The 27857-nt window shown below is 42.5% G+C and overlaps 1 protein-coding gene across 1 annotated transcript in view; it reads left to right on the forward strand.

Annotated features, from left to right (window-relative positions):
- The first annotated feature begins 482 nt into the window (after positions 1 to 482).
- Positions 483 to 27857, forward strand: part of mst1rb (macrophage stimulating 1 receptor b) — a 289557-nt gene continuing 262182 nt past the window's right edge. The window contains exon 1 of the mRNA XM_063067700.1: positions 483 to 974. The gene's annotated coding sequence lies outside the window, so the exon portion shown is untranslated. The remainder of the gene's footprint in view (positions 975 to 27857) is intronic.

Raw genomic sequence — 27857 nt, forward strand, 5'->3', positions numbered from 1 at the left:
TCTTTCTTACTTGGTGGCTTTGCTCGCTGTTGCTCAATTGGCTGCTGTTATTCGTTCATTGCAAGAGTTACCGTTTCCTTATTATGTGCAGACGGTTCACAAAATTACACACTTTGAGTCAGAAGGCGCCGAGTTCAGAGCCCACCCTAGTCACTAGTATGTAGTCTGACGCTCTCCATTGTAGTATCGAGGGTGTGGCGAGACTCTTCAATGAGGAATTCAGTTAGTCAGCTGGGCTGTGGAGATCTGTGAAAAAAATCCCTGAAAATATTTCAAGTAAAACTGGGAATGTTCTCCCGTTTCCTGTCGATATTTATCTCTTAAACAAGAATCACTGACTTATCTGACGTGAAAGTTTCAATGTTTTGCAGCAGCAGTAAAGACACAAGATTACTGTGAATTACAAAAATAGAGTAAAAAAAAAGTAAGGATGCAGTGTTCCTAGATTGTTCTGATTGAAGAGGGAAAGAAGCTGTTCTAAACATGATCTGATTATGCCGTCTCGCTCTGTACACCTTACACTTGCGGTAATGAATGCATTTCAGAGCTAAGTGCTCGTTGCTTTAAAACGATTTGAAAGACGTTTACGCATCGCAAATGTTTGTTTTAATCCAGCCTTGCGAGTTGTCGGAACGCGGGGGTGGAAACGTGGACGCTATGCAGAGTGTTGTCAGCAGAGGGCAATTGCGGGTTAAAGTGGCGCAAGAGCCGCAAACTGCCTGGGTGAGTAAGCTGTGGAGTGAGTGAGACGGTGTGAGGGAAACGTTTGGTACGAACAGCCTTTTCCCGACGCTCCAGCTTCTTCCCGGATTGTAGGCTCAGGTGAAGGGGCGCCTCAGTGTAACAAGTCCACAGCGTCGCCGGTGAACTGCCAGACCTCGGCGCCCAAGGGTGGGACGGCACCTTCCATAAACAACTGCAGCAGAAACCACACCAGTCGCAAGCTCACCGGGAGACAGCATTACCTGAGCCAGGTAAGGAAGGCTCCGCTCCTGTACCCTCTTCAGCTCTCTTCTCCTCCGCCTGGAGGCCCCCAAACTTCTTTAGAAACTTCTGATCAAAAGGTTCAACATTAAGACACACACACACACATTCTTCAGGCCGTGAGGTAACTGAACCTTCAGATAACTTAAAGACAGGAAGGATTTTGTTCGCGAGCGTCTATTTAAGAAGTCTCAATAAGTGCGGTAAAAGTGTCTTATCCTAAAAGGACCTCAGTTACACGAAGTTCTAATTCATAATTATTCTGAATGGCATTGTACTGCTGCCACGAAAGTTTACGACAAATGACAGTGATATTTAACCTGATTCAGATTCTGGCATTGAGGGGGTTAAATGAGGAAAATGAATACTTGTATCGTTTGAAATTTTAACAGCACCTCGTAATTACCTGCTTACATAAAATCAGCGTTTTTTTTGGATCATACAACAGGAAGACTTGCCTATGAATCGGAACAGTAAATTCCCAAGAGATTATTCAGAAAGAGATTCTACAGGGTCTCACCGACTGTTTATTCTGCTCCGTAAATGCTGCCTGACCTGCTGAGTTCCTCCGCATTTTGTGCTAATCAAGATTTTTAGCTTTTCCAGAATCTCTTCTGTAAATCATTTAAGAATAGCTTAGGTTCCTTTAAATTTCAAAAAATAGTTTATCATACTAAAACAAAATATAGCAAAGGGTATATATAGTGTGAAACCTTTTACAGACATGATCAATATATTCTGCAGTGCTAACCTGTTTTGAAAACCCATAACGCCATTACCAATTAGAATCACTATCGCTGATGTATGTCATGAAATTGGTATTGCTAAGGTATCAGTACAGTACAAAACATAAAATATATTACAAATTGCAATAAAAATAGTGAGGTGCAATAAAAACCCAGCACTTCCAAGTGCAGTGGCAGAAGGAGCCTTAGGCTGGGATCTTTTCCCACAAAACCTTTGTTTAGCCGTACAGATTTCAGTACTGTACCCCCTTCAGCATATTCTCCCAGAGCCTGGAATTTGCCAGTAGGCAGCAGTGTTCCCTCATAGGGATCTCCACCCTCGTTCTGGACAACCCAAGTTTCAGGCAGACCCAAAGATATTGAAAAGGTGTGTGTACGGAGCCTGCAGTTAACAGGTAACACTGAGTTCCACAACATCCCTCCCAGAATAGCATTCAGTCAAAGTGCAAATTAAATTTATTATCTAAGTACATATCCTGCCTTGAGGTTTATTTACTTACAGGCTTTTACAGGAAAAATAAAAACATACAATGGAATCTACAAAAAAAAACACATAGAAGACTAAAAACTGATGTGCAAAAGAAGACAAATTGTGCATATGAAAAACTGGGTGCCCAGGAGCTCCTCCTAACATGAAAATGAAAATCAAAGAAACTGTAGATGCTGGTGATAGAAACAGAACATGCCTGAAATTCTTATCAAGTCAGTTGCATCCATTGGAAGAGAAACATTTAATGTTTCAGGTTGAGGAGCTTTGGTCAGAGCTGGGAAGGAGGGAACAGAAACTTGTGAAGCTGCAGGAAGGGTGTGGGAGAGGGAATGTCCCTGATAGGGTAAAACCAGGGCGATGATTAGAATAAAGAGTAACCAGGGTTATCTGGTGAATAAGTAACTGGGAGCGGGTAGAGAGATGGAAGAGAGGTTGTAGGAGTTGTGAAATGCAGAAGGAGTTCTCTGGGAAGTTAGACTGTGCATATCCTTCACTGCTAGAGAGGGAAAATTGATCAAGCTGAGCCAATATTACAGATGGATGACTGGCACAGGGAAAGAAAGCAAGTTACTTGAAGTTGTAGAATATGATATTGAATCCAGAAGACTGCAAATTGCCCAGATGGTAGGTATACGAAGGATGGAATTTTAAAGGGGATCAGAAGGGAAAGGGCTTTGTAAAGCATTCATATCTGGAGACTTGCTGTTAGAGGTGATAGTGGTGTCAGAATTGCTTTGAATACAAGACATTTAGGCAACTCACTTAAGTATGCAAGGCATGGCAGTGAAAGGACCAAATGCAGATAAATGAGATAAGAATAAACGGACAAGAAACTCAACATCAAATGTAGACTTGATGAAGGGTCTTTGCCTGAAACGACAAATTCTATTCCTCTCCATTGAATGCTGCCTGACATGCTGAGTTCCTCCAGCATTTTGTATGTTGCTCAATATTTTCAGGATTTGCAGAATCTGTTGTGTTGATGATTATTATGAAGGTTTGGGGGTGGGGGCAGTGTAAGGGGAATATTAAAGGAGGGGGAGATGAGTGGAGAGGTTGGGCAATGAAAATCCAGGATGATGAAAATTTGGTTCAGTCCAGAAGGAGCTCTGATGTCTGGGTACTGAAGGACTGGAGGTGATTTAGAGTCATAGAGAAGTACAGCACAGAAATTGGCCCTTTGGCTCATCTACTCTGTGAAACCATTTAAACTGCCTGCTCCCATCAATCTGCACTGGCATCACAGCCCTCCATATCCCTACCATCCATGTATGTATCCAAACTTCTCTTAAACGTTGATTTGAGCTCGCATGGACCACTTGTGCAGGCAGCTCGTTCCTCACTGTCATGACCCTGTGAGTGAAGAAGTTTCACCTCATCTTCCCCTTAAACTTTTCACCTTTCACCTTCCAGCCACGATAGCTGCTTATAGTCCCACCCAAACACTGGAAAAAAGCCTGCTTATATTTACCCTATCTATAACCCTCATAATTTTGTATACCTTTATCAAATCTCCTCTCAATCTTTTATGTTCTAAAGAATACAGTCCTAAGTTATTCAATCTTTCCTTATAACTCAGGTTATACGTGGTATAATGAGTCAGGTCACTCGTCTGAGTGCTACTGGTACCATGTAACCCAGTACTACCTGTCGCATGGCCGGGTGGTCGGCGACTAAACCGGCTCCCCCACCAGGCTTGCCTGGTGAGGAGGGTGGCTAGACACCCTGCAGGACGAAAAACAAGACCTGTCAAAGGGCAGATGAACCCTCTTGTAGGGTCAACGGTCATCTAGCAAACATGTGCCCTGAAACGTGGAAAGGGCATCCCTCGCATCGAAGCTTGGTCTGGGCATTCACTGCAACAGAACCTCCCCCAGCCGTCTTGGACCCCATCATGCCGCTGGATCTGGGAGGGGATGTCGAGAGGGTGGGTCTGGACCTGTGCAACCCCCTACTCACCTAAGATCCATTCACGCACACGCTGTTCCTTTCTGAGGAGTGGGGTACCAACCCCACTAACTGACTGAAAGGAGCCATTATCATCCTATGGGATGGATAGCCAGAGAGAGATAACTCAGGTCCTCCGGACCCCACAGCATCCTTGTAAATTTTCCCTGCACTCTTTCAGCCTTGTTTATATTCTTCCTGTAGATAGGTGACCAGAACTGCACACAATACTCCAAATTGGGTCTCACTAATGTCTTATACAACATAACATCTCATCTTCTGTACTCAGTACATTGATTTATGAAGGCCAATGTGCCAAAAGCTTTCTTTATGATCCTATCTACCTATGACACCACATTCAACAAATTATGTACCTGCATTCTCAGATCCCTTTATTCTACCCCACTCCTCAATGTTCACTGAGTAAGACCTACCATGGTTGGTCCTACTGAAGTGCAAAACTTCGCACCTCTCTGCATTAACTTCCATCTGCCATTTTTCATCCCATTTTTCCAGCTGACACAGGTCGCTGTACAAACCATGATAGAATTCCTTGCCGTCCACTACACCCCTAATCTTGATGTCATCTGCAAATTTGCTGATCCAGTTTTCCACATTGTCATTCATATCATTGATATAGATAACAAACAACAAAGGACCCAGCGCTGATCCTTGCTGCATTCCCTAGTCACGGACCTCCAGTCAGAGTGGTAATCCTCTACTACCACTCTCTGGCTTCTCCCACAAAGCTGATGACTAATCCAATTTACTACCTCATCCTGAATGCCGAGTGACTGAGTCTTCTTGACCAGCTCTCATGTGGAACCTTGTCAAATTATTTGCTAAGGTCCATGTAGATAACATTCATTGCCTTACCTTAATCAACTTTCCTTTTAACTTCTTTGAAAAACTCTATAAGATTTAGACATGAGCTACCATGCACAAAGCCTTAATCAATCCTTAATCAGTCCATGTCTATCCAAATATTTACGTATCTGGTCCCTTAGAATATTTTCCAATAATTTTCCCAGAACTGATGTCAGACTCCCTGGCTTATAATTTCCTGGATTCTGTTTAGAGCCTTTTTTAAATAGCCAAACAACATTGGCTATCCTCCAATCCACTGGTACCTCTCTTATCACTATGGATGTTTAAAATATCCCTCTAGGGCCCTGGCAATTTTTGCACTTGCCTCCCTTAAGGTCTGAGTGAACACCTTGTCAGGTCCTGGGGACTTATCCACCCTGTAGCAAACACTTCCTCCTCTGTAATCTGCACAGGGTCCATGAAGTTGATGTTAATATGTGGAAAGTTAAAATCATCTGTTATAACAACCTCAAACACCAGGAAATCTGCAGATGCTGGAAATTCAAGCAACACACACAAAATGCTGGTGGAACGCAGCAGGCCAGAGAACATCTATAGGAAGTAGCACAGTCGATGTTTCGGGTCGAGACTCTTCGTCCTGATGAAGGATCTCGGCCCGAAATGTTGACTGTGCTTCTTCCTGTGGGTGCTGTCTGGCCTGCTGCGTTCCACCAGCATTTTGTGTGTGTTACTATAGCAACCTTATGTTTCTTGCAACAGTCTGCAATCTCTTCACAAATTTGTTCCACTAAATCCCTCGCACTGTTGAGTGGTCTGTAATGTAGCCCCATTAATGTGGTCATACCTGTCTTATTTCTCAGTTCCACCTGTAACACCTTACCAGTCGAATTATCCAGCTTGTCCTGACGGAGCACTGCCGTGACATATTCCCTGACTAGTAATGCCACCCCTCCTCCTTTAATCCCTTTTAATCATGTTTAAAATAATGGATCCTGGGAATTTTGAGCTGCCAGTCCTGCCCTCCTGCAAACCAAATCTTACTAATGGCTACAATATCATAATTCCAGGTGTTGATCCCTGAGTTCATCTGCCTTTCCTACGTTACTCGTTGGATTGAAATCTACACAACTCAGGACACTGGTCGCACCATGCTCACCCTTTTGATTCCTGACCTTGTCTGATGTCTTAACAACATCACCTTGCAACTCTAGTTTAAATCCCACCGTGCAGAATTAGCAAACCTTCCTGCTAGGATTTTAGCTCCTTTCCAGCTTGGGTGCAAACTGTCCCTTCTGTATAGGACCCAACTTCCCTGGAAGAGAGCCCAGTGATCCAAAATTCTTATGCCCTGTCTCCTACACCAACTACTTATTCACCTATTAAACTATAGAATCTTCCTAGTTCTGGATTCAGTAGCATTTGGCATGAGCAGCAATCCTGAGATCACAACCCTGGAGGTCCTGCCCTTTAACTTGGCACCTAACTCCCTGAACTCCCTATGCAGAACTTCGTCACTTGTCCTACCCATGTCATTAGTACCTACATGGACCATGACTTCAGACTGTTCACCCTTCCACCTAAGAATGCTGAGGACTCAATCTGAGATTTCCTGGGCTCTGGCACCTGGGAGGTAACATGCCATCCGGGAATCTCATTCTAGCCCACAGAACCTCCTGTCCATTCGTCTAGCCAGCGAATCCCCTATCACTACAGCGTGCCTCTTCTCCCCACTTCCCTTCTGAGTCACACAGGCAGACACAGTGCCAGAGACCTAACCATCGTGACTTTCCTCTATTAGGTCAACACCCCCGCTCCTCAGTAGTATCAAAAGTGACGTTGAGGGGGATGGCCACAGGAGTACTCTGCACTGGCTGTTTAACCTCTTTCCCTTTCGTGTCCTGTACCTTGGGTGTAACTACCTGTCTATATATCCTGTCTGTCATCCCTTCAGCCTCACAAATGACCTAGTGTTCATCCAGCTCCAGCTACTCCTTAATGTAGATTGTTAGAAGCTGCAAGAGGATGCACTTCTCACAGTTGTAGTTGTCAAGGACACTGGAGATCTCCCTGCCTTCTCACATCCCACTGGAGGAGCATTTCACTATCCTGCCTGGCACCTCTAATGCCCCAGCTCAGCAGATATAAAGGAGGGAAGGAAAAATAAATTGAACCTAGAGCTTTTCTTTTCTTTTCTTTGTCTTCTTTGACTGAAGTCTCGAAGAGCTAAAGCCTCAAGATCACTCAAGATGACTCCGTTCACTCCGATGATGGCCACTGTGCTTGCCCCTGCCTTCCTTTAATCTGCTGTTGCTAATCAATCCCAGTGTGGATTGGCTGCTGGTCAGAACTCAGTTATGCTGCTACCTCTTTCTACTCAGGCTGTGGACCTTCCTCTCAAACTTCCATTGTCCGGGTTGGTCACTGGTCAGAGCTTGAGGAAATGGGGAGGGTACTTGGATAGGGGAGTGAGAATTTTAAAGCAGTTGTTGATTGATAGCAAGCAGTGTAAAAGCCAGAGGTGAGGGGAGAGGGCTGAAGAGGGCTTGGTGCGAGTTAGGAGATGGATAGCCAAGTATAGGATGTGTTGTAGGTGAATGTCCAGGAGTACTGAGTCAGAGGCCGAGACCAGGACAGCTCCTTTAACACACCATACCTTCTTTTGCACATGGGGTGTTTGTCACTTTGTTTATGTATAGCTTTTCATAAATTCTATTGCATTTCTTTATTTTCCTGCAAATGGCTGCAAGAAAATGAATCTTAGGGTAGTATATGGTGACGTATACATACTTTGATAATAAAGTTACTTCTAACTTTGCTATCTGGAAACTTCAAAATAAATCCATTGTTTGAAAAACAGGACCTTTCCCTTCAGATCTATAAAATTCCATCCTCTAACTGTAACCTCTTGTTTTGATACCCTTGTCAAGGGAAAATGACTCTATCAAAGTTCCATCACGTCTGATTTATTATCCCTATCAACTCCATTTTCCTGCCTTCTCCCTTTGACACCCTGACTAATCAAGATTCTATCAACCTCATTTCATTATACAGAGGTGCAGCGCATCAATAAATATCCATCTGTCATGTAATCCTTTGGTCGCCTTTACTCCAGGGAAAATATACCTAGCCTATCTAATCTCACTTACAAACTGAAGTCATCCAATTCAGGCAACGTTCTGGTAAATTCACTCTGCATTGTTTTCAGTGCAACCATATCCTTCCTGTGCTGTGGTAACCACAGCTGCACAGAATACTCCATGTATGTTCTCACTGGGGAACCGCTGCGTTGACTACCTCTGCTCCATCTGCCGCAGAAGGTGGGCTTTCCCAGTGTCTACCCATTTCAATTCTACTTCTTATTCCTGTTCTGACACGGCTTTTTTCACTGCCACGATAAGGTTGGAGGAGCAACACCTTGTATTCTGTCTGAGTACCCTCCAACCTTATGGCATGAACATTGATTTTTCTAACTTCTGATAAGTTCTCTTCCCTCCCCCTTCCCTCTTTCCCCATTCCCCATTCTGGTTTTCTTCTTACCTATTCTCTTCTCAATTGCCTACCACCAGGCAGATTGTAAATCCAATTAGGCAGCTTGTTTTGGACCGCATATGCTTGAACCTCTGGGCCAGCTTACAATGTGGAACCTTGTCAGATGCCTTACTGAAATTCAAATTGAAAACTGCTACCACCCTGCTTTCATCATTTTTCTTACTTCCCTCTTTAATGAGAGAGGTGAAACTAGAACTAGAGGTCACAGGTTTAGGGAGTGAGGAGAAATATTTAAGATAAATCTGAAGGGAATTTCTTCTCTCAGATAGTGGTGCGAGTGTGGAGTGAGCTGCCAATGGATGTAATAGATGTGGGTTTAATTGTAACATTTAAGGGAAGTTTGAATAGGTATGTTGCTGAGACCAAAGGATATTAGATTAGATTAGATTCAACTTTATTGTCATTGTGCCGAGTACAGATACAAAGCCAATGAAATGCAATTTGCATCTGACCAGAAATGCAAAGAAGTGTTATTTACAAAATAACTGCAAATAAAAAGTACGTGCTACAGCACACAAATATAAAAGTACTGAGACAGTACAAGAGGGGTGTAATACTGCTTAGCGCTGTGATGTCAGGTTCACATCACAGGAGATAGGAGCAAAATTAGGACACTCAGCCCTTCGAAGCTGTTCTGCCATTCCATCATGGCTGACTTCTTCTGCCTTCTCCTCACAGTCCGATCACATGACATTGACCTTCCCAATCTGTAGTAGGGTGGAATTTCTGTTCATCCAGTATGACACAGTAGATTAAAGATTATTTATTTAGAGATATTGTGTGGAACAGGCTCCTCCAGCCAACCGAGCAACGCCACCCAGCAATCCACTAACCTAATTACAGGACAATTTACAATGACCAATTAACTTATTAACTGGTAGGTCTTTGGACTGTTAGAGAAAACCAGTGGACAAATGTCACTCCACTCTTTAAGAGGGAGGAAGGCAAAAGAAAGGAAATGATAGGCCAGTGAGCTTAACCTCAGTGGTTGGGAAAGTATTGGAGTCCATTATTAAGGAAGAGGTCTCAGGGCACTTGGAGACTAATAATAAAATAAGTCAGCATGGTTCCTGTAAAGCGAAATCTTGCCTGACAAATCCGTTAAGAGTTCTTCGAGGAAGTAACAAGCAAAATAGACAAAGGAGAGGTAGTGGATGTTATTTACTTGGATTTTCAGAAGGTATTTGATAAAGTGCCACACATGAGACTGCTTAACAAGAAAAAAATCTTATGGCGTTATAAGAAAGATACTGGCATGATAGCGGAATGGCTGTCAGGTAGGAGGCAGCGAGTGGGAATAAAGGGGACCTTTTCTGATTGAGTGCCGGTGACTAGTGGTGTTTCTCAGGGGTCAGTATTGGGACCACTACTTTTCACATTGTTTGTCAATGATTTGGATAATGCAATTGATGGCTTTGTGGCAAGGTTTGCACATGATATGAAGATAGGTGGAGGGGTAGGTAGTGCTGAGGAAGCAATGCGATTGCAGCAGGACTTAGACAAATTGGAAGAATGGGCAAAAAAGTGGCAGATGGAATACAGTGTTAGGAAATGTATTACAGGTGCAACTTCCTTTAGCCGAAATTCTGAAATCCAAAAAGCTCTGAAAACCGAAGTTTTCTCGCCAACAGCTGACGTCACTCAGGTGTGACGTGGCAGCACTAGCAGAGGCCGCCAGACGTCAGTTGTGGCTCAGCGCTCGCACTGGTTACATGTGCATTTGCTGTTCGTTGATATTTTGTGTTCACTGTTGACTTTGTGTTTAATCACTGTGAAAATGTCAAAAAGAGCTGCAGGTACCCCTATGGGTAACAATGAGAAGAAGAGAAGGAATCTTCTCTATCAATAATGCAGAAAGTGGAGTTATTGCAGAAGCTTGATTGTGGTGTGTCTGTGCGGCATCTTACTGAAGAAAATAGTGCCGGAACTACCATTGTATATGATTTAAATAAACAGAAAGACAAGTTACTGAAGTTTTATAATGACAGTGACGTTCTACATTTATTCCAATAAGTCATTTACCATGTGTTTGATTCAGTTCATTTGAAGCTGTATATTATTATGTTTTATTGAATGTTTTTGTTGGAAATAAAATTTTTTCCTGTTACTATTCCCTAAACAATACAGTATAACAACTATTCACATAGCATTTACATTGTATTAGGTATTATAATTAATCTAGATTTAAAGTATACGGGAGGATGTGCGTAGGTTTGGTGCGCAGTCGGGTCCTAAAGTCCACCGCACTGAAACAGGTTAATAAGGGACTTGAACATATGTGTTTTTTGGTATCGGGGGTGGGAGGGTGGGGTCTGAAATCTTAAAAATTCTGAATTCCAAAATGCAACTGGCCCCAAGGATTTCGGGTAAGGGAACGTGGACCTGCATTAAGCATTTTGATAAAAGGAACAATAGTGCAGACTATTATCTAAATGGGAAGAAGGTTCAAACATTGGAGGTGCAGAAGGACTGAGGAGTCCTCGTACAAGACTCCCAGAAGGTAAATTTACAGGTTGAGTCTGTGGTAAGGAAGGCAAATGCAATGTTGGCATTTATTTCAAAGGGAATAGAATATAAAAGCAAGGAGATAATCTTGAGGCTTTAAAAGACACTAGTCAAGCTGCACTTGGAGTATTGTCAACAGTTTTAGGCACCATATCTCAGAAAGGACTTGTGCTCATTGGAGAGAGTCCAGAGGAGGTTCAGGAGGATGATCCTGGGAATGAAAGGGTTAACAGATGAGGAGTATTTGGCAGCTTTGGGCCTGTATTCACTGGAATTTAGAAGAATGGGAGGGATCTCATTGAAACCTACCGAATATTGAAAGGCAAACAACAGGAATTCTGCAGATGCTGGAAATTCAAGCAACATACATCAAAGTTGCTGGTGAACGCAGCAGGCCAAGCAGCATCTATAGGAAGAGGTGCAGTCGACGTTTCAGGCCGAGACCCTTCGTCAGGACTAACTGAAGGAAGAGTTAGTAAGAGATTTGAAAGTGGGAGGGGGAGGGGGAGATCCAAAATGATAGGAGAAGACAGGAGGGGGAGGGATGGAGCCAAGAGCTGGACAGTTGATTGGCAAAAGGGATATGAGAGGATCATGGGACAGGAGGCCCAGGGAGAAAGAAAAGTGGGAGGGGGGGAAAAGCCCAGAGGATGGGCAAGGGGTATAGTGAGAGGGACAGAGGGAGAAAAAGGAGAGAGAAAAAGAATATGTGTATATAAATAAATAACGGATGGGGTACAACGGGGAGGTGGGGCATTAGCTGAAGTTCGAGAAGTCAATGTTCATGTCATCAGGTTGGAGGCTACCCAGACGGAATATGAGATGTTGTTCCTCCAACCTGAGTGTAGCTTCATCTTTACAGTAGAGGAGGCTGTGGATAGACATATCAGAATGGGAATGGGATGTGGAATTAAAATGTGTGGCCACTGGGAGATCCTGCTTTCTCTGGCGGACAAAGTGTGGGTGTTCAGCAAAATGATGTCCCAGTCTGCGTCCGGTCTCGCCAATATATAGAAGGCCACATAAGGGCACCGGACGCAGGAAGTTACGGAGAATAATATGTTGGACCTGGAAGCTGGTGGGGTGGTAGGTGAGGACAAGGGGAACCCTATTCCTACTGGGGGTGGCTGAAGGATGGAGTGAGAGCAGATGTGCGAAAATGGGAGAGATGCGTTTGAGAGCAGAGTTGATGGTGGAGGAAGGGAAGCCCATTTCTTTAAAAAAGGAGGACATCTCCCTCATCCTGGAATGAAACGCCTCATCCTGAGAGCAGATGTGGCGGAGGTGGAGGAATTGCGAGAAGGGGATGGCATTTTTGCAAGAGACAGGGTGAGAAGAGGAATAGTCCAGATAGCTGTGAGAGTCAGTAGGCTTATAGTAGACATCAGTAGATAAGCAGTCTCCAGAGACAGAGACAGAAAGATCTAGAAAGGGAAGGGAGGTGTCGGAAATGGACCAGGTAAACTTGAGGGCAGGGTGAAAGTTGGAGGCAAAGTTAATAAAGTCAACGAGCTCAGTATGCGTGCAGGAAGCAGCACCAATGCAGTCGTCGATGTAGCGAAGTAAGAGTGGGGGACAGATACCAGAATAGGTTTGGAACATGGATTGTTCCACAAAGCCAACAAAAAGGCAGGCATAGCCAGGACCCATACGGGTGCCCATAGCTACACCTTTAGTTTGGAGGAAGTGGGAGGAGCCAAAGGAGAAATTATTAAGAGAAAGGACTAATTCCGCTAAACGGAGCAGAGTGGTGGTAGAGGGGAACTGGTTAGGTCTGGAATCCAAAAAGAAGCGGAGAGCTTTGAGACCTTCCTGATGGGGGATGGAAGTATATAGGGACTGGACATCCATGGTGAAAATAAAGCAGTGGGGTCCAGGGAACTTAAAATCATCGAAAAGGTTCAGAGTGTGAGAAGTGTCACGAACATAGGTAGGAAGGGATTAAACAAGAGGGGATAAAACCGTGTCGTGTCGCTGGGGTGATATATTGCATCCGGTGCTCCCGATGTGGCCTTCTACATATTGGTGAGACCCGACACAGACTGGGAGATCGTTTTGCTGAACACCTATGCTCTGTCCGCCAGAGAAAGCAAGATCTCCCAGTGGCCACACATTTTAATTCCACGTCCCATTCCCATTCTGATATGTATATCCACGGCGTCCTCTACTGTAAAGATGAAGCCACACTCAGGTTGGAGGAACAACACCTTATATTCCGTCTGGGTAGCCTCCAACCTGATGGCATGAACATTGACTTCTCTAACTTCCGCTAATGTCCCACCTCCCCCTCGTACCTCATCGGTTATTTATTTATATACACACACATTCTTTTTCTCTCTCTCCTTTTTCTCCCTCTGTCCCTCTCACTATACCCCTTGCCCATCCTCCAGGTTTTTCCCCCCCTCCCACTTGTCTTTCTCCCCGGACCTCCTGTCCCATGATCCTCTCATATCCCTTTTGCCAATCACCTGTCCAGCTCTTGGCTCCATCCCTCCCCCTCCTGTCTTCTCCTATCATTTCGGATCTCCCCCTCCCCCTCCCCCTCCCCCTCCCCCTTTCAAATCTCTTACTAGCTCTTCTTTCAGTTAGTCCTGACGAAGGGTCTTGGCCCAAAACGTTGACTGTACCTCTTCATAGAGATGCTGCCTGGCCTGCTGCGTTCACCAGCAACTTTGATGTGTGTTGCTTGAATTTCCAGCATCTGCAGATTTTGTTGTGTTCGCGATTGAAAGGACTAGATAAGGTGGGTGTGGTGAGGATGTTTTCTATGATGGGGGTATCCAGAACTAGAGGGCACAGCCTAAAATTGAGGGGTGACATTTTAGAACAGAAGTAAGGAGGATTTTTTTTTTTAGCCAGAGAGTAGTGAATCTGTGAAATGCTCTGCCACAGACTGTGGTGGAGGCCAAGTCTGTGTTATATTTAAGATGGAAGTTGATCATTTCCTGATCGGTCAGGGCATCAAAGGATACAGTGAGAAGGCAGGTGTATGGGATTGGGTGGTATGCACAATCAGCTATGATGGAATGGTGGAGCAGACTTGATGGGCTGAACAGTCTAATTCTCCTCCTATGTCTATGGAACTGAAGGAAATCTACATGCACCCTTTGAAGAACATACAGAGGAAATGAACTTTAGACTCCAATGCCCTGAGCAGCAATAGGTTTGCGCTAACCGCTGTGCTCCTGTGACGATCCCTGCAGTAGCATAGTGGTTAAAGATTGGCTTTATTTGTCACATATACATCAAAACAGAGTGAAATGTGTTGTTTGTATCAACGACCAGCATCTGAGGATGTGCTGGGGAACCACCTGTATGTGCCATCGTGCTTCTGGTGCCAACACGGCATATGCCTGCAGTTTACTGACACTAACCGATACATCTTTCAGAATATGAGAGGAAACACACACGGTGTTGGGGAGAGTGTACAGACAACAACGGGAATTGAACCCCTATCAGTGAAAGCTGATGCTGTAAAGCAATGCACTAATCACTGCACTACCATGCCACACAGAACTGTATTCTACAGCAGGACACATCTGTGAACTGGCCAGGAGAGGAGAGGTTCCTAATGAGTGTGTATCCAGGAACTGACATTGCCCCTGAATGAACTAAGAGTTATATAGCACAGAAACAGGCCCCTCGGCCTAACTCATCTCTTCTGACTAAGATGTCTATCTGATTTGCCTGTGTTTGGCCCATGACTCTAAACCTCTTCTATCCATGTACCTGTCTAAACACCTTTTAAATATTGTAATTGAGCACACCTCTACAACTTCCTGTGGCAGCTCATTCCATGTAGCCACCAGCCACTGAAATAGTCCTCCCTTGGTTCCCTGGTTAAATCTTACCTCTCTCATTATAAATTGCTGGGGAACAGTGTGTGGGTAGGAAACTGACTCAATGGCCACTTTGAGGTAAAGAAGAACCCGATGTGGTCTTCTGCTGCTGTAGCCCATCCACTTCAAAGTTCAACATGTTGAATGTTCAGAGATGACTTTCTTCACATTGTTGTCACACATGGTTATGAGTTATTGTTGTCTTCCTGTCAGCTTGAACCAGTCTGGCCATTCTCCTCTGACCTCACTCATTAACAGTGTTTTTGCCCTCAGAACTGCAGCTCACTGGATTTAGATTTTTTTTTCCCACACCATTCTCTGTAAACTCTAGAGACCGCTGTGCGTGAAAATCCCAGGCAATCAGCAGTTTGAGATACTCACACCACTCTGCCTGGCACCAAAAAATCATTACATAGTCAAAGTCACTTTGATCACATTTCTTCCCCATTCTAATCTTTGGTCTGAAGAACAACTGAAACTCCTTCTTCTATTTCTGGCTGTTTAGACACATCTCGGCATATTACAGCCCTCCGCAGGATGTATAATTAATTATAGAACTTCAAGGAACTCAATTTCTCGAATACAACCTAGTCTCACATATAAACTGAATAATAAACTCCACAATCAGATGTTGACTCTCTTGATGGCCAAACAAAGATTTAATAGAAAACCAAAATAAATTTAAGCCAGATAGCTTCTTGAACAACATGCTTCTTTCAATTCTGTATCGATTACAGCTCAGCAAAACATGCTGGACTGTCTGGACTACCACAGTCACATTATCCAGTAGAATGTTTTCCTATTATCTTTAAATAATTTAGCCCACAATGCCCCAACCCAAGTCTTGTAAATTTCACCATATCTCTACGACTTAAAAGGTAACAGTCTGAGACCTTTTTTTACTAGTGGATGACTAGAAAAATAATGCCTGCCCCTTAATTCATTTTTCCAATCCTCCTGCCACTTCTTCTCTATACATTTTTTAATCCTACTTTTCAATTCTGCTCTGCCTAGGGGAATTCTAATTTCTACTTGCCTGCTCTGTAAGGAAGACTTTGCAATGTCATCCACAATTTCATTTCCCTCCAACCCAGCATGCCCAGGTGTCTATGAAAATCTAACTGCACAACCCATCTTCCCTACTGTAAACAGCACCAAGATAATCTCAATAACTATGTCAAGATGAGCTTTTGATTTACTCCCTTTTATAGATTCTAAGGCAGCAGCAGAATCCGAACAGATGATAACCCGATGTGGTCGAGAGTCTTCTATCCACCATAAGGCCCAGAGGATTGCTAATAATTGTTGCAAAGACAGAAACACCATCTGAAACCCGATGACCAATCTTAACTCCAAGTTGAGACACATACATCCCAAATCCTGTCCTACTGCTCTCTGGATCCACTGAGCCATCAGTAAAAATCTTCAGATAAGATCCCCATTTATTATTTAAATATTCATTTGTGATCAACGCTGATGAAATTGCACTGCTTCCTTCAAGCTGAAAAAGGAGGAATAGGTCTACTTCTGGTTCTGGAAAGAGCCAAAAAGGGACGGGTGGCAAGCAAATTTGGCCAACTATGTCTTCCTCAGTCAGTTTCAATTTCACAGCCCAGTTATTAACCAAATCTAAAAATGGATATCTTTTAATTTTACTTTGGCGCTCTGACTTGCCCTGCAAAAGACACTTTGGTGGACAGCTGTGATTGAATCCATTTAGTTTTGCCCAATACTGCAGGCCCAACTGAATTCGTCTTAAATGTAGAGGCACTTCTCCCATCTCCTCACATAATGCTGGAACTGATGTTGTTCTAAAAGCTCCACAACAGAGCCTAAGTGCTTTGGACTGCTCAGTGTCTAGTTTTCCAAGCACTGCCGTAGCAGCGGAACCATAAGCAATACAACCATAATCTATAACTGATCTAATCATAGCTAGATATATTAAGTACATAGTTTCCTGCCCTGCTCCCCAGTCACATCCAACAATACTTCTCATAACATTTAAAACTTTCTCACACTTTCCAATTGTTTTATCTATATGAACCCTCCAAGCAAGTCTTTCATCAAACCAGACACCTAAAAACTTGAATACCTTGACTCTTCCTAGTGGAGAATCATATAGACACAATTCACAATCAGGAATCTTTCTTCTAAAGCCAAAAAATCATGTATTTGGACTTGGAAGCAGAAATCCTGAAACCCCATTTATTAACCCAGTTTTCAACTGATCTTAAAGCCTTTTGTACCTGCCTTAATATATACTTGATGTTTCTTCCTCTTTTCCAGATTGCACCATCATCTGCAAACAATGATTTGCCAAATCCTGTCCCTACCTGATCAAGGATATCAGTTATCATGACATTAAAAAGAACTGGATGAATGACACTTCCTTGAGGGGTACCATTACCTATTTTAACTGACTTGGAGCTTGTTCCGCCTGTTCTTACTTGAATTGTCCTTTCCTTAAGGAAATCTTTGATCCAACTAAACATTCTACCTCTAATTCTTGCATCATAGAGTTTAATTAATAAGCCATCCTTCCATAGCGAGTCATGCACTCTTTCAATATCTAGAAATACACTTACCATTACTTCTCCATTTTGAAATGCTTTTTTAATATCATGATCTAAAAGGGCAACAGATTCCGTTGTTGATCTTCCAGTTCTAAAACCATTTTGATAGGCAGCAAAATATCCTTCATTTTCCAAAAAATAAACAAGTCTGTTGGTGACTATTCGTTCCATAATTTTACAAAGCACTGACGTTAAAGCTATAGGCCGATACGAACCAGGACTAGACGCGTCCTTACCTGGCTTTAAAACTGGAACTACCACCGCATGCTTCCATTCTACTGGTAATTTTCCTTCTTTCCACACTGAATTAAACAATGCTAGAATTTCTATTAATAGAGTCATCTAAATGCTTAAGCAATTCATCACACTGTCCATCCCTACCAGGAGAAGTGTTTGAACCTGATTGGACAGCTTCCTGCAATTCCTGAAGGGAGAAAAACAAATTTATGGAGATATTATCATCCAAACTCCTGTCCAATTTCCAACTTTCCTTTAACATAATTTCCTTTCTCAAATCACCCAACTCTCCAGAACTGCGTAACGCTTGGAACACCTCTACAAACATATCAGCCTTTTCCTTATTGGTTACAGCTTCAATATCTCCTTCCAGCAAAGATGGGATAGATGGTTTCCTATATATCCCTGACATCCTGTGAAAGATCGTCCATAGCTGCTTTATAGGTGTCTCAGGGCCCAGGGTTCCACAGAATCTTCTCCTACTATCCCTCTTTGCATTTTTAATTACTGTCCTTGCTACTGCTCTTTCCTTTTTATAAAAGGCATCCATTAGTCTTGCGAGACCATGGATCTGCGCCTGGAAAGTCTTCACTCTCCAGAGCGCAGGCCTGGGCAAGGTTGTATGGAAGACCAGCAGTTGCCCATGCTGCAAGTTTCCCCCCTCCATGACACCAATGTTGTCCAAGGGAAGGGCATTAGGACCCATCCAGCTTGGCACCAGTGTCGTCGCAGAGCAATGTGTGATTAAGTGCCTTGCTCAAGGCCACAACATGTTGCCTCAGCTGGGGCTCGAACTCACGACCTTCAGGTCGCTAGTCCAATGCCTTAACCACTTGGCCACGTGCCCACTTCCTTTTTATACTCCATAACATTATCTAACACTGGGTACTTTCTTAATTTCCTGTAAGCTCTATTTCTGTTTCTTACTGCTATATCACAATTTTTATTCCACCACGGAACTAATGCTCGAGCCTCAAGTACATTCCATAGTGGAATAGTCAACTGAGCAACTTTAGGAATTATAGAACAGAGGGATTCATTCCAATCATCTATGGAGCCCTTGCTATTAATCTCTTCTATTATATCCACAGCTTTCTTCTGGTACTCATCCCAATGGGCCAAAGAAAAATTATACCTAGCAGACCTCTCCTCAACTTCTACTATCAAATTTCTACCAAATCAACATTATATAGGATAGTGATCACTTCCTAGTGTGTATCTGTCCATAACATCCCATTCCCCAACCCTAGCTAAGTTTGAGGAAGTGATAGATAAGTCTAAGTGACTACAAGTATTCTTTACAATATTAAATCTTGTAAGCCTTCTGTCATTTAGCAGTACCATGTTGTATTTATCTAGAAACTCCTCTATTACCGCTCCATTACGATCTTTACTTTCACTATCCCATATAGGATTATGGGCATTGAAATCTCCAACCCAGATTACTGGGCATCTTACCTTATTCATAATTTCATCCAAATCTGATATCATCATATTACCTGGATTATAAAAGTTAATCAAAGTTATTTGACCACGAGAGCTCCAAACCTCCACAGCCACAATTTCAAGGTTAGATTTAAAATCAAGTCTTCTAAACTGGAGTCCTGTTTTTATGAAAGTTGCACACCCTCCACCAGATTTACCTGTTCTGTCAGCTCTCAAACTATCATATCCAGGGATCACAAAATCTAAATGAGGCTTTAACCACATCTCCTGTATACAGATCAAATCAGGCTTGTCTTTAAAAGTTCCAACAAATCTTTTTAATTCTTGACCATTTGCAGATAAACTTCTTGCATTCCATTGTAATATTAAAAACATCCAAATACTAATTATTGGCCTCTTCATCCACATAAAGCTCCTCCGTACTCTCTGATCCCGACAACTGGGAAGTATTCAGTGACTGTTTGTCTGTCATATACTCATGTAATTTTTCCAGTGAAATCTGTTTTATATCAAGGAATCTCTCTGCAGCTCCAACAACTACTTTTATCATATCCAACCTCTTGGCTGTAGTTTTAGCCCCAACCAGTATATCAACAACAAATACCAAAAAAGACTCTTTAGTCATCTTCAACATGCCTGAAGGAACCATAGATGGAGAACTCAGAATGTGCTGACTCCCCACCGTTCCAATCTTTTCTTTACTTATCCTTTGCTCTCTATCAACTTCCTTTACTGCTTCAGCATGATATTTTTTGTTGGATACTAACATCCTGAGTCTGCTTTGCCTTATTAAAATACTCACATCCTCTGAACGCTGCTATATGGTCCCCTCCACAGTTACTGCATTTAGGCACCGCTGCCTTACATGCTTTAATATCATGATCCTCTCCACATTTCATACATCTTCTTTTACCTCGACATGAACCAGCAACATGTCCAAATCTCTGGCAATTATAACAGCATAAGGGAGGCCTAATGTATTCTCTAACTTGATAAGACATGCACCCAAGATAGACTCTAGTTGGAAGAACATCACCTGCAAAAACCAGAAGAACAGGAGAATCCCAATTACCACCTTCTCTTGATTTTAATTGTTTGGCTTCAATCACTCGACCACCTTTAATATCATCCAAAATTTCCTTTTAAATTATGCCAGACCAAATACCATACAGTACCCCCTTAACTCCCTTCCTTTCTTTCAGAGTAATACACTTCACTTTCAGAACCAATTTTCCCACCATTTTAGCACTGCTATATTGGTCAATATCTTTGCAACAAATTTTCAGCAATCCATTAGACAAAATCTTGGCCTGGAATCCTTTACCTATTTGGTTCTCTAATGCTACTGCCACTTTCAAAGGATTAAGTGCTCTAAATCCTCCTTCTCCTTCCTTCTTATCTTTAATTTTATACAGAACTATAAATTCCCCCAATTCACCCATTTTCCTCAATTTGTTGTCCCCCATTACTTCAGGTCTTTTACTTGATGCACCCCTTTTTTGGCTACCCTTACTTCTGGAGTATTCCACAGTCTCCCACCCTCCCCCTTCAATCTCAACCCCCTTCCTCCCTTTTGCAGCTATAGGCTACAAACTAACCCTTTGCAAACTACTAGGCTCCTCCACACCAAAGTCCCCACCCACTCAATCAACAGCCCCAACTGCTAGTCTCGTCTCGTCTCGTCTCGTCTCAGCAACCCAACCCAACCCGCACCGCACCGCACCGCACCGCACCGCACCGCACCGCACCGCACCGCACCGCACCAACTACTATCAATCAATTTCCCTTGCTTATTGGTCAACTGAACCTCCTGACCAACTCTGCATGCTATTATGCTTTGAGTTGCTACCACATGATTGGCTGATTAGATATTTGCATTAATGAGCAGGTGTAACTAATAAAGTGGTCACAGTGTAAATTGGAGATTATCCACACTAATGGTACTGCCTGTCCCTTTAAGACCACATATGTTATTTTAGCTGTTAATGATCTGTGGCTTTAAAGACTCAGGTCATTACCATGGATATGAGACTCCCTGTACTACCTCTTTTCCCTATAATTTATATGTTTTTGCCAAATCAATAGCATATCTATTGGCTTACCATGAGTAATGTCCTGAGTGACCTAGTATCTTCCTAGTTTTGCATTAGATGGTCAATCCAGCAGGTGACCTCTTTGAGAATTGAGTTGCCTTTTTTTTTACTGCTTTTGTTGTACTCCAGCTGAAAGTTAATACTAACCACCAGTTGGTCATTACTTACACCTCTCACGGTTGAGGGTAAGCCTGTGGGGAATTAATTCTTAGCAGAAATATCCTGTGTTCAAAACAAGATTGCAATCAAGGTTACAAGACATGGTATTTGGTAAGACAAAGAATTAAGGAAATAACTTGCACAATTCCCAAACTAATTTTGCAGGAAGCAGCTGAGGGACTTTGTTGCAATGTCTTTTCTTTATTTTATTGACTAATGTTTGTACCAGCCACATTTATTTCTGCACTGCATATGTAATTCAAATGTCTTGCGAGGATTTTGCTCTTTTGTCTGACTGTAGTTACTGAGGTAATTATAGATTTTTAAACCTGGCATCAATGGTTGGTCAGGGTTTGTGTGGTTCATGCTGCTTATTCCCTCCTGGTGAATTCTGGTTTTGATTTTGTTGGGATCTAGGAATATCAATCAGAGGTCAGCCTCTGTGCAATACAGTGAATTCCTAAAAGCAGGATTCAGAGACTCATTGTTTTCTAGTTCAACTATTTGTTCTGAAATTGTGCCTGGTCTTTTTCCTCTAATATATTTTTTCTGCTGACTCATTCCTGCCTTTCTGCTTGGAGTGCTCATTCCTTGTTAATGTATTATGTTATCAAAAATGTTCGATCAGATTGGTGTTATCTCCTGGGCTTTGTCATGAAGAACAGAAGGGCAGGGCACTTAAACAGCATGATGAGGGGAGGCTAGCTTTGTTACAAGCAGTGCATGCCTGACTAATGCATTATCATTTCTTTTTGACGCAAGGGCAAGTCAAGTAATAGAGTTTGTGATTGTTACCTGTGTGACCTGCGAAATGCAATCAATAAGGTCGGAGTTAAAAAGCTTCTGGCAAAATTAAGAGAAGGGATCAGAAGTGGTATTTTCTAACTACTGCTCATTTGAAGATTCCTTATTTTCGCACCATTCTCTGTAAATTCTAGAGACTTGTGCATGAAAATCTCAGGAAATCAGCAGTTTCTGAGATGCTCAAACCACCCTGTCTGGCACCAACAACCATTCCATGGTCAAAGTCACTTAGATCACATTTATTTCCCATCTGATGTTTGGTCTGAACAGCAACTGAATCTCCTGACTGTGTCCGCATGCTTTTGTGCATTGAGTTGCTGTCCCATGATGGGCTGATCAGATATTTGCATTAATGAGCAGGGTACCTAATAAAGTGGCCACTGAATGTATAATAAACTTGAAAAACGTAAATGGCCTAAGGTAAGGCTTTTGATTAGTTAGGGGGCTTAAGGGTGATGGGGAGAAGGTGTGATAAGGTTGAGAGAAAATGACTTAACAGCAGCTGTAAGATTGGGGTTCTGTTCCTGCTGCTGTCTGCAAGGAGTTTTATGTTCTCCCCATGACAATGTGGGTTTCCTACAGGTGCTCCAGTTTCCCCCCCCATATTCCAAAGATGTATGGTTGGGGTTAATGAATTGTAGGCATGCTATGTTGGTGTTCGAAGTGTGGAGACACTTGTACAATCCTTGCTGATTGGATTTGATGCAGACGACACATTTTGCTGTAAGTTTAAATGTACATGGAACAAAAATAAAGCTAACTTTAAAATTCTTAAATCTTTAAAGCAACTGTAATTAGTGGAACAGATTTATGGACTAAATAGCCTCATTCTGCTCTGATATGCTACGGTCTTAAGTTAACATAAATTAAGCATGATTTGCACAACAAAATAAAGAAAACATAACTGCATTAGTGCAAGTTGATAGCGAGAAAAAACAGAAATATAGTCCAAAGTTGTGTTAGTGACCTTACAGAGAACAAGGATAAGGAATTTGAAGGGTGTAACCAATAATGTCCCTGGGGCCTAACATTTTTTGTAAATGATGTTAATGACCCGGATGGAGGACTGATGTTTCATTGGTTCAGGTTTTGCCTTGATACAATTAGCATAGTAAAGAGCGTGGGTGAAATGGTAAGTAGCAAAGGAGGAGGAACAAGTAATAGTATGTGGCACATAGTTTAACACGAACATGTGGATAGGCCAATCTGAGAATGGAAACTGCAGGTGCTGGGATTTTAGAAGCTACAGACCAAACCCAAAAGCTGAAGCAATAAATTATTTAAGAATCCTGAAATACCCAAAACAATTATAAATTGGGCACCATGTAAGTGTACCGGTTAGCACAGTGCCATGACAGAGTTTGAAGTTCACTTCTAACGTCATCTGTATGTCCTCCCCGTGGAATGCATGGGTTTTCTCTGAGTATCTGGGTTTCCTCCCAAAGTCCAAAAACAGTAGTTTAATTGGTCATTGTAAATTGTCCTGTGATTAGGCTAGGGTTAAGTAAGGGTTGCTGGGTAGCGAGGCTTGAAGGGCAGGAAGGTCCTATTCTGAACTGTATCTCAATAAATTAAAAAAACAAAAAGAAAAGGTGAATGGAATTTTGATCGCTTATCTTAAGGGGTTTGGAGGAAGAAATTAGGTTTCCTGACCAGGATTATCATATGACTTGAGCTTCAGCTCAGGAGGAGGATGTGTTGGAGGGAATGCTGTATAGATTCACCAGAGATGTGATACCCTTGAGGGTTAGCGTTACAATATAGAACATAGAAATCTACAGCACATTACAGGCTGTGCTGACCATATAATTTACTCTAGCGACTGCCTAGAATTTCCCTAGTGTATAGCCCTCCATTTTTCTAAGCTCTATGTAACTATCTAAGAGGCTGTTCTAAGACTGCTGCTTCTGGCTGTGCACTCCACACACCCACCACTCTCTGTGTGAAAGTTAGAGAGTACAAGAGCCAAACTTCCTAATCTCTCATTTAACAAAGTTTAAAGTTACCTCCATCACTGTCAACTAGAAAACAGCAAATTATTTATTTTCTATTACCATAAATGTTTTTGTAATGACCCCTGCATTTAAGTCCAAATCAGGCTACAGGAATTGATCACTAATGTCTGTCAAATCCTAATCACCTGCCAAAACCACAAAACCACCTGCCAACAAATACCCTTAGCTCCCTGATATGAAGCTAATTTGGGATCTAATTTGCCACTTTCTCTTGGACCAGCTGCCATTTATGATGCCTCATCAAAAAATATACAAACTATATCAAAGATTTTGTCCTCAGAAACTTTTCATGTAACCTCATCAAGAAACTCAATCTAGTTAATCAAGCATAGTCTTTCTTTAACAAACCTGAGCTGAAATATCTTGAATAGTGTGTCCCTTTTTAAGACAGTTCTTGAATTCCTCAAAATTGATTCCCAAAAATTGCCCACCTCTGAAATGAAACTAACTGGCCTGATAATTATCTCCTTATTTGCTTCCTTTTGAGATATAACATAGAACACAGAACAGCAGTACAGGACAGGAACAAGCCCTTCAGCCCACCATGACTATGCTGACCACGATCCAGTCAGCCTGCACATGGTCCACATCCCCTCTATCTTCAGCCTGTTCATGTGTCTGTCTGTAATACAACTTCAGCAGTCCTCTAATTCTCTTGTGCCATTCTTAGCAAGGGACTATTGAAAAATTATGGTCAGAACCTTTGCATTTCAACCCTTTTTCTAACAGTGGGGGATATATACATGGAAAATAGCTGCAGGAGTAGGCCATTCGGCCCTTTGAGCCTGCACCGCCATCCAGTATGATCATGGCTGATCATCCAACTCAGAACCCTGTACCTGCCTTCCCTCCATACCCCTTGATCCCTTTAGCCGCAAGGGCCATGTCTAACTCCCTCTTAAATATAACCAATGAACTGGCCTCAACTGTTTCCTGATTTATTCCAGAACTATTTAATTCCAGTCTGGTGTCTTATTAACTTCCAAGGATATTTCCACTCCTGTTATTTTTCTTCCACTTAGATTTCACACACTTCCTCACTGACTACAAATTTGGCAGTATCCATTAAAAACCTTGCCCACATCCTTTGCTTCCACAACCAGGTTACCTGTTTCATCTACAACAGACCCTACTATTTCCTTAACTATCCTCTTGCTCTTTATGTGCTTCAAAAACATCATTTTATTTTATTTGGCAATACATTTTCATGTTCTCTTTGTTTTCCTAATTTTCCTTTCTGGCTCACTCTTGCACTTCTCATAGTCTTCCAGCTTTCTGCACTATTAAGCTCTCAGAGTCTGACATAAGCTTCTGATTTTTCCCTGTCACTTCACCACTCAGGGGCACTACATCTGTCAACTCAATTCTTTATCCTTGTAAGAACATATACTGAATACCCGAGGCCAGCTTGCCTTAAAGCAGCTTTTGCCAAATTATTTTCCAACCTGGTAATATTTACCTTACCCCAATTTAAAATACTTGTTGCTACTTCCTTTTCCAGCATGATATAATCTAACAGAGTTGTGTTTACTATCACAAATCATCCCATCGATTCTCCTTCCATTTGCTCAAGTTCTTTTCCAAAACTAAATCAAAATTTACTCACTGCCCGCTCCCCTTCTTGTTGGATGTTCAACATATGGACTAGCAAAACATTCTGAATGTGAGTAGGAATTTTGTGCTCTCTATAATATGATTAGGAATAGTCAGCATGACTTTGTGAAAAGCTGGTTGTGCCTTACAAGCCTGATTGAATTTTTTTGAGGATGTGACTAAACACATTGATGATGGTAGAGCAGTAGATGTAGTGTGTATGGGTTTCAGCAAGGCATTTGATAAGGTGCCCCATGCAAGGCTTATTGAGAAAGTAAGGAGGCATGGGATCCAAGGGGACATTGCTTTGTGGATCCAGAACTGGCTTGCCCACGGAAGGCAAAGAGTGGTTGTAGACAGGTCATATTCTGCATGGAGGTCGGTCACCAGTGATGACCTTCAGGAATCTGTTCTGGGTCCCCTGCTCTTCGTGATTTTTATAAATGACCCAGATGAGGAAGTGGAAGGATGGGTTAGTAAGTTTGCTGATGACACAAAAGTTGGAGGTGTTGTGGATAGTGTGGAGGGCTGCCAAAGGTTAGAGCAGGACATTGATAGGATGCAAAACTGGGCTGAGAAGTGGTAGATGGCGTTCAACCCAGATAAGTGTGAGGTGGTTCATTTTGGTAGGTCAGATATGATGGCAGAATATAATATTAATGGTAAGACTCTTGGCAGTCTGGAGGATCAAAGGGATCTTGGGGTCCGAGTCCATAGGACACTCAAAGCTGCTGCGCAGGTTGACTGTGGTTAAGAAAGCATACGGTGCATGGGCGTTTATCAATCGTGGGATTGAGTTTAGGAGCTGAGAGGTAATGTTGCAGCTATATAGGACCCTGGTCAGACCCCACTTAGAGTACTGTGCTCAGTTCTGGTTGCCTCACCATAGGAAGGATGTAGAAACCATAGAAAGGGTGCAGAGGAGAGTTCCAAGGATGTTGCCTGGATTGGGGAGCATGCCTTATGAGAATAGGTTGAGAGAATTCTGCCTTTTCTCCTTGGAGCGATGGAGGATGAGAGGTGACCTGATAGATGTGTAGAAGGTAATGAGAAGCATTGATCGTGTGGATAGTCAGAAGCTTTCTCCCCAGGGCTGAAATGGCTAACACAAGAGGGCATAGTTTTAAGGTGCTTAGAAGCAGGTACAGAGGAGATATCAGGGGTAAGTTTTTTTACGCAGAGAGTGGTGAGTGCGTGGAATGGGCTGCCAGTGACGGTGGTGGAGGCGGATACTATAGGGTCTTTTAAGAGACTCCTGGACAGGTATGTGGGGCTCATAGAAATAGAGGGCAATGGGTAACCCGAGGTAATTTCTCAGGTAAGGACATGTTCAGCACAGCTTTGTGGGCTGAAGGGCCTGTATTGTGCTGTAGATTTTCTATGTTTAAAAGTTACACTGATGGTATCCCAGTTATTTTTATATTATGATAATTAAAAACTCCAATTATTGCTTCTGGTGTTTTCATATTTGTCAAACTAACCAGAGATGATAGAAATCTGAAATACAAATACAAAATGCTTGAATACTCAGCAAGTCAGCCAGCATCTGGGAAGAGATACAAGGTCAATGTTTCAGTTCAAAGAACCTTTGTCATAATTGGGAAAGAGGAAACAAGTTAGCTTTAAAATGCATGGTGCATGGGGAACGAATGAATAGGACAAAAATTATAAGGCTCATCATTATCATGATCATGTGCCATGTCATATGATGTAGTCAATCATGGTCTTTGACCGTGATTGTTCTTGGAGAATTTTTTTTTTTAACAGATGTTTTTTGGCATTATTGCCTTCTGGGCAGTGTCTTTACAAGACAGGTGACTGTAACCATTATCGATACTCTTCTGAGATTGTCTGCCCAGTGTCATTGGACACATAACCAGGATTTGTGATATGCACCAGCGACTCATACGACCATCTGCCACCTGCTCCCATGGCTTTAAGTGACTCTGATCATGGGGCTAAGCAGGTGCTACACTTTACCCAAAGGTGATCTACAGACTAGCGGAAGGAAGGAGTGTTTTACACTTCCTTTAGTGGAGACTTATCTCC

Source organism: Mobula hypostoma, chromosome 15 (assembly GCF_963921235.1).
Source record: "Mobula hypostoma chromosome 15, sMobHyp1.1, whole genome shotgun sequence".
NCBI classification, from domain to species: domain Eukaryota; kingdom Metazoa; phylum Chordata; class Chondrichthyes; order Myliobatiformes; family Myliobatidae; genus Mobula; species Mobula hypostoma.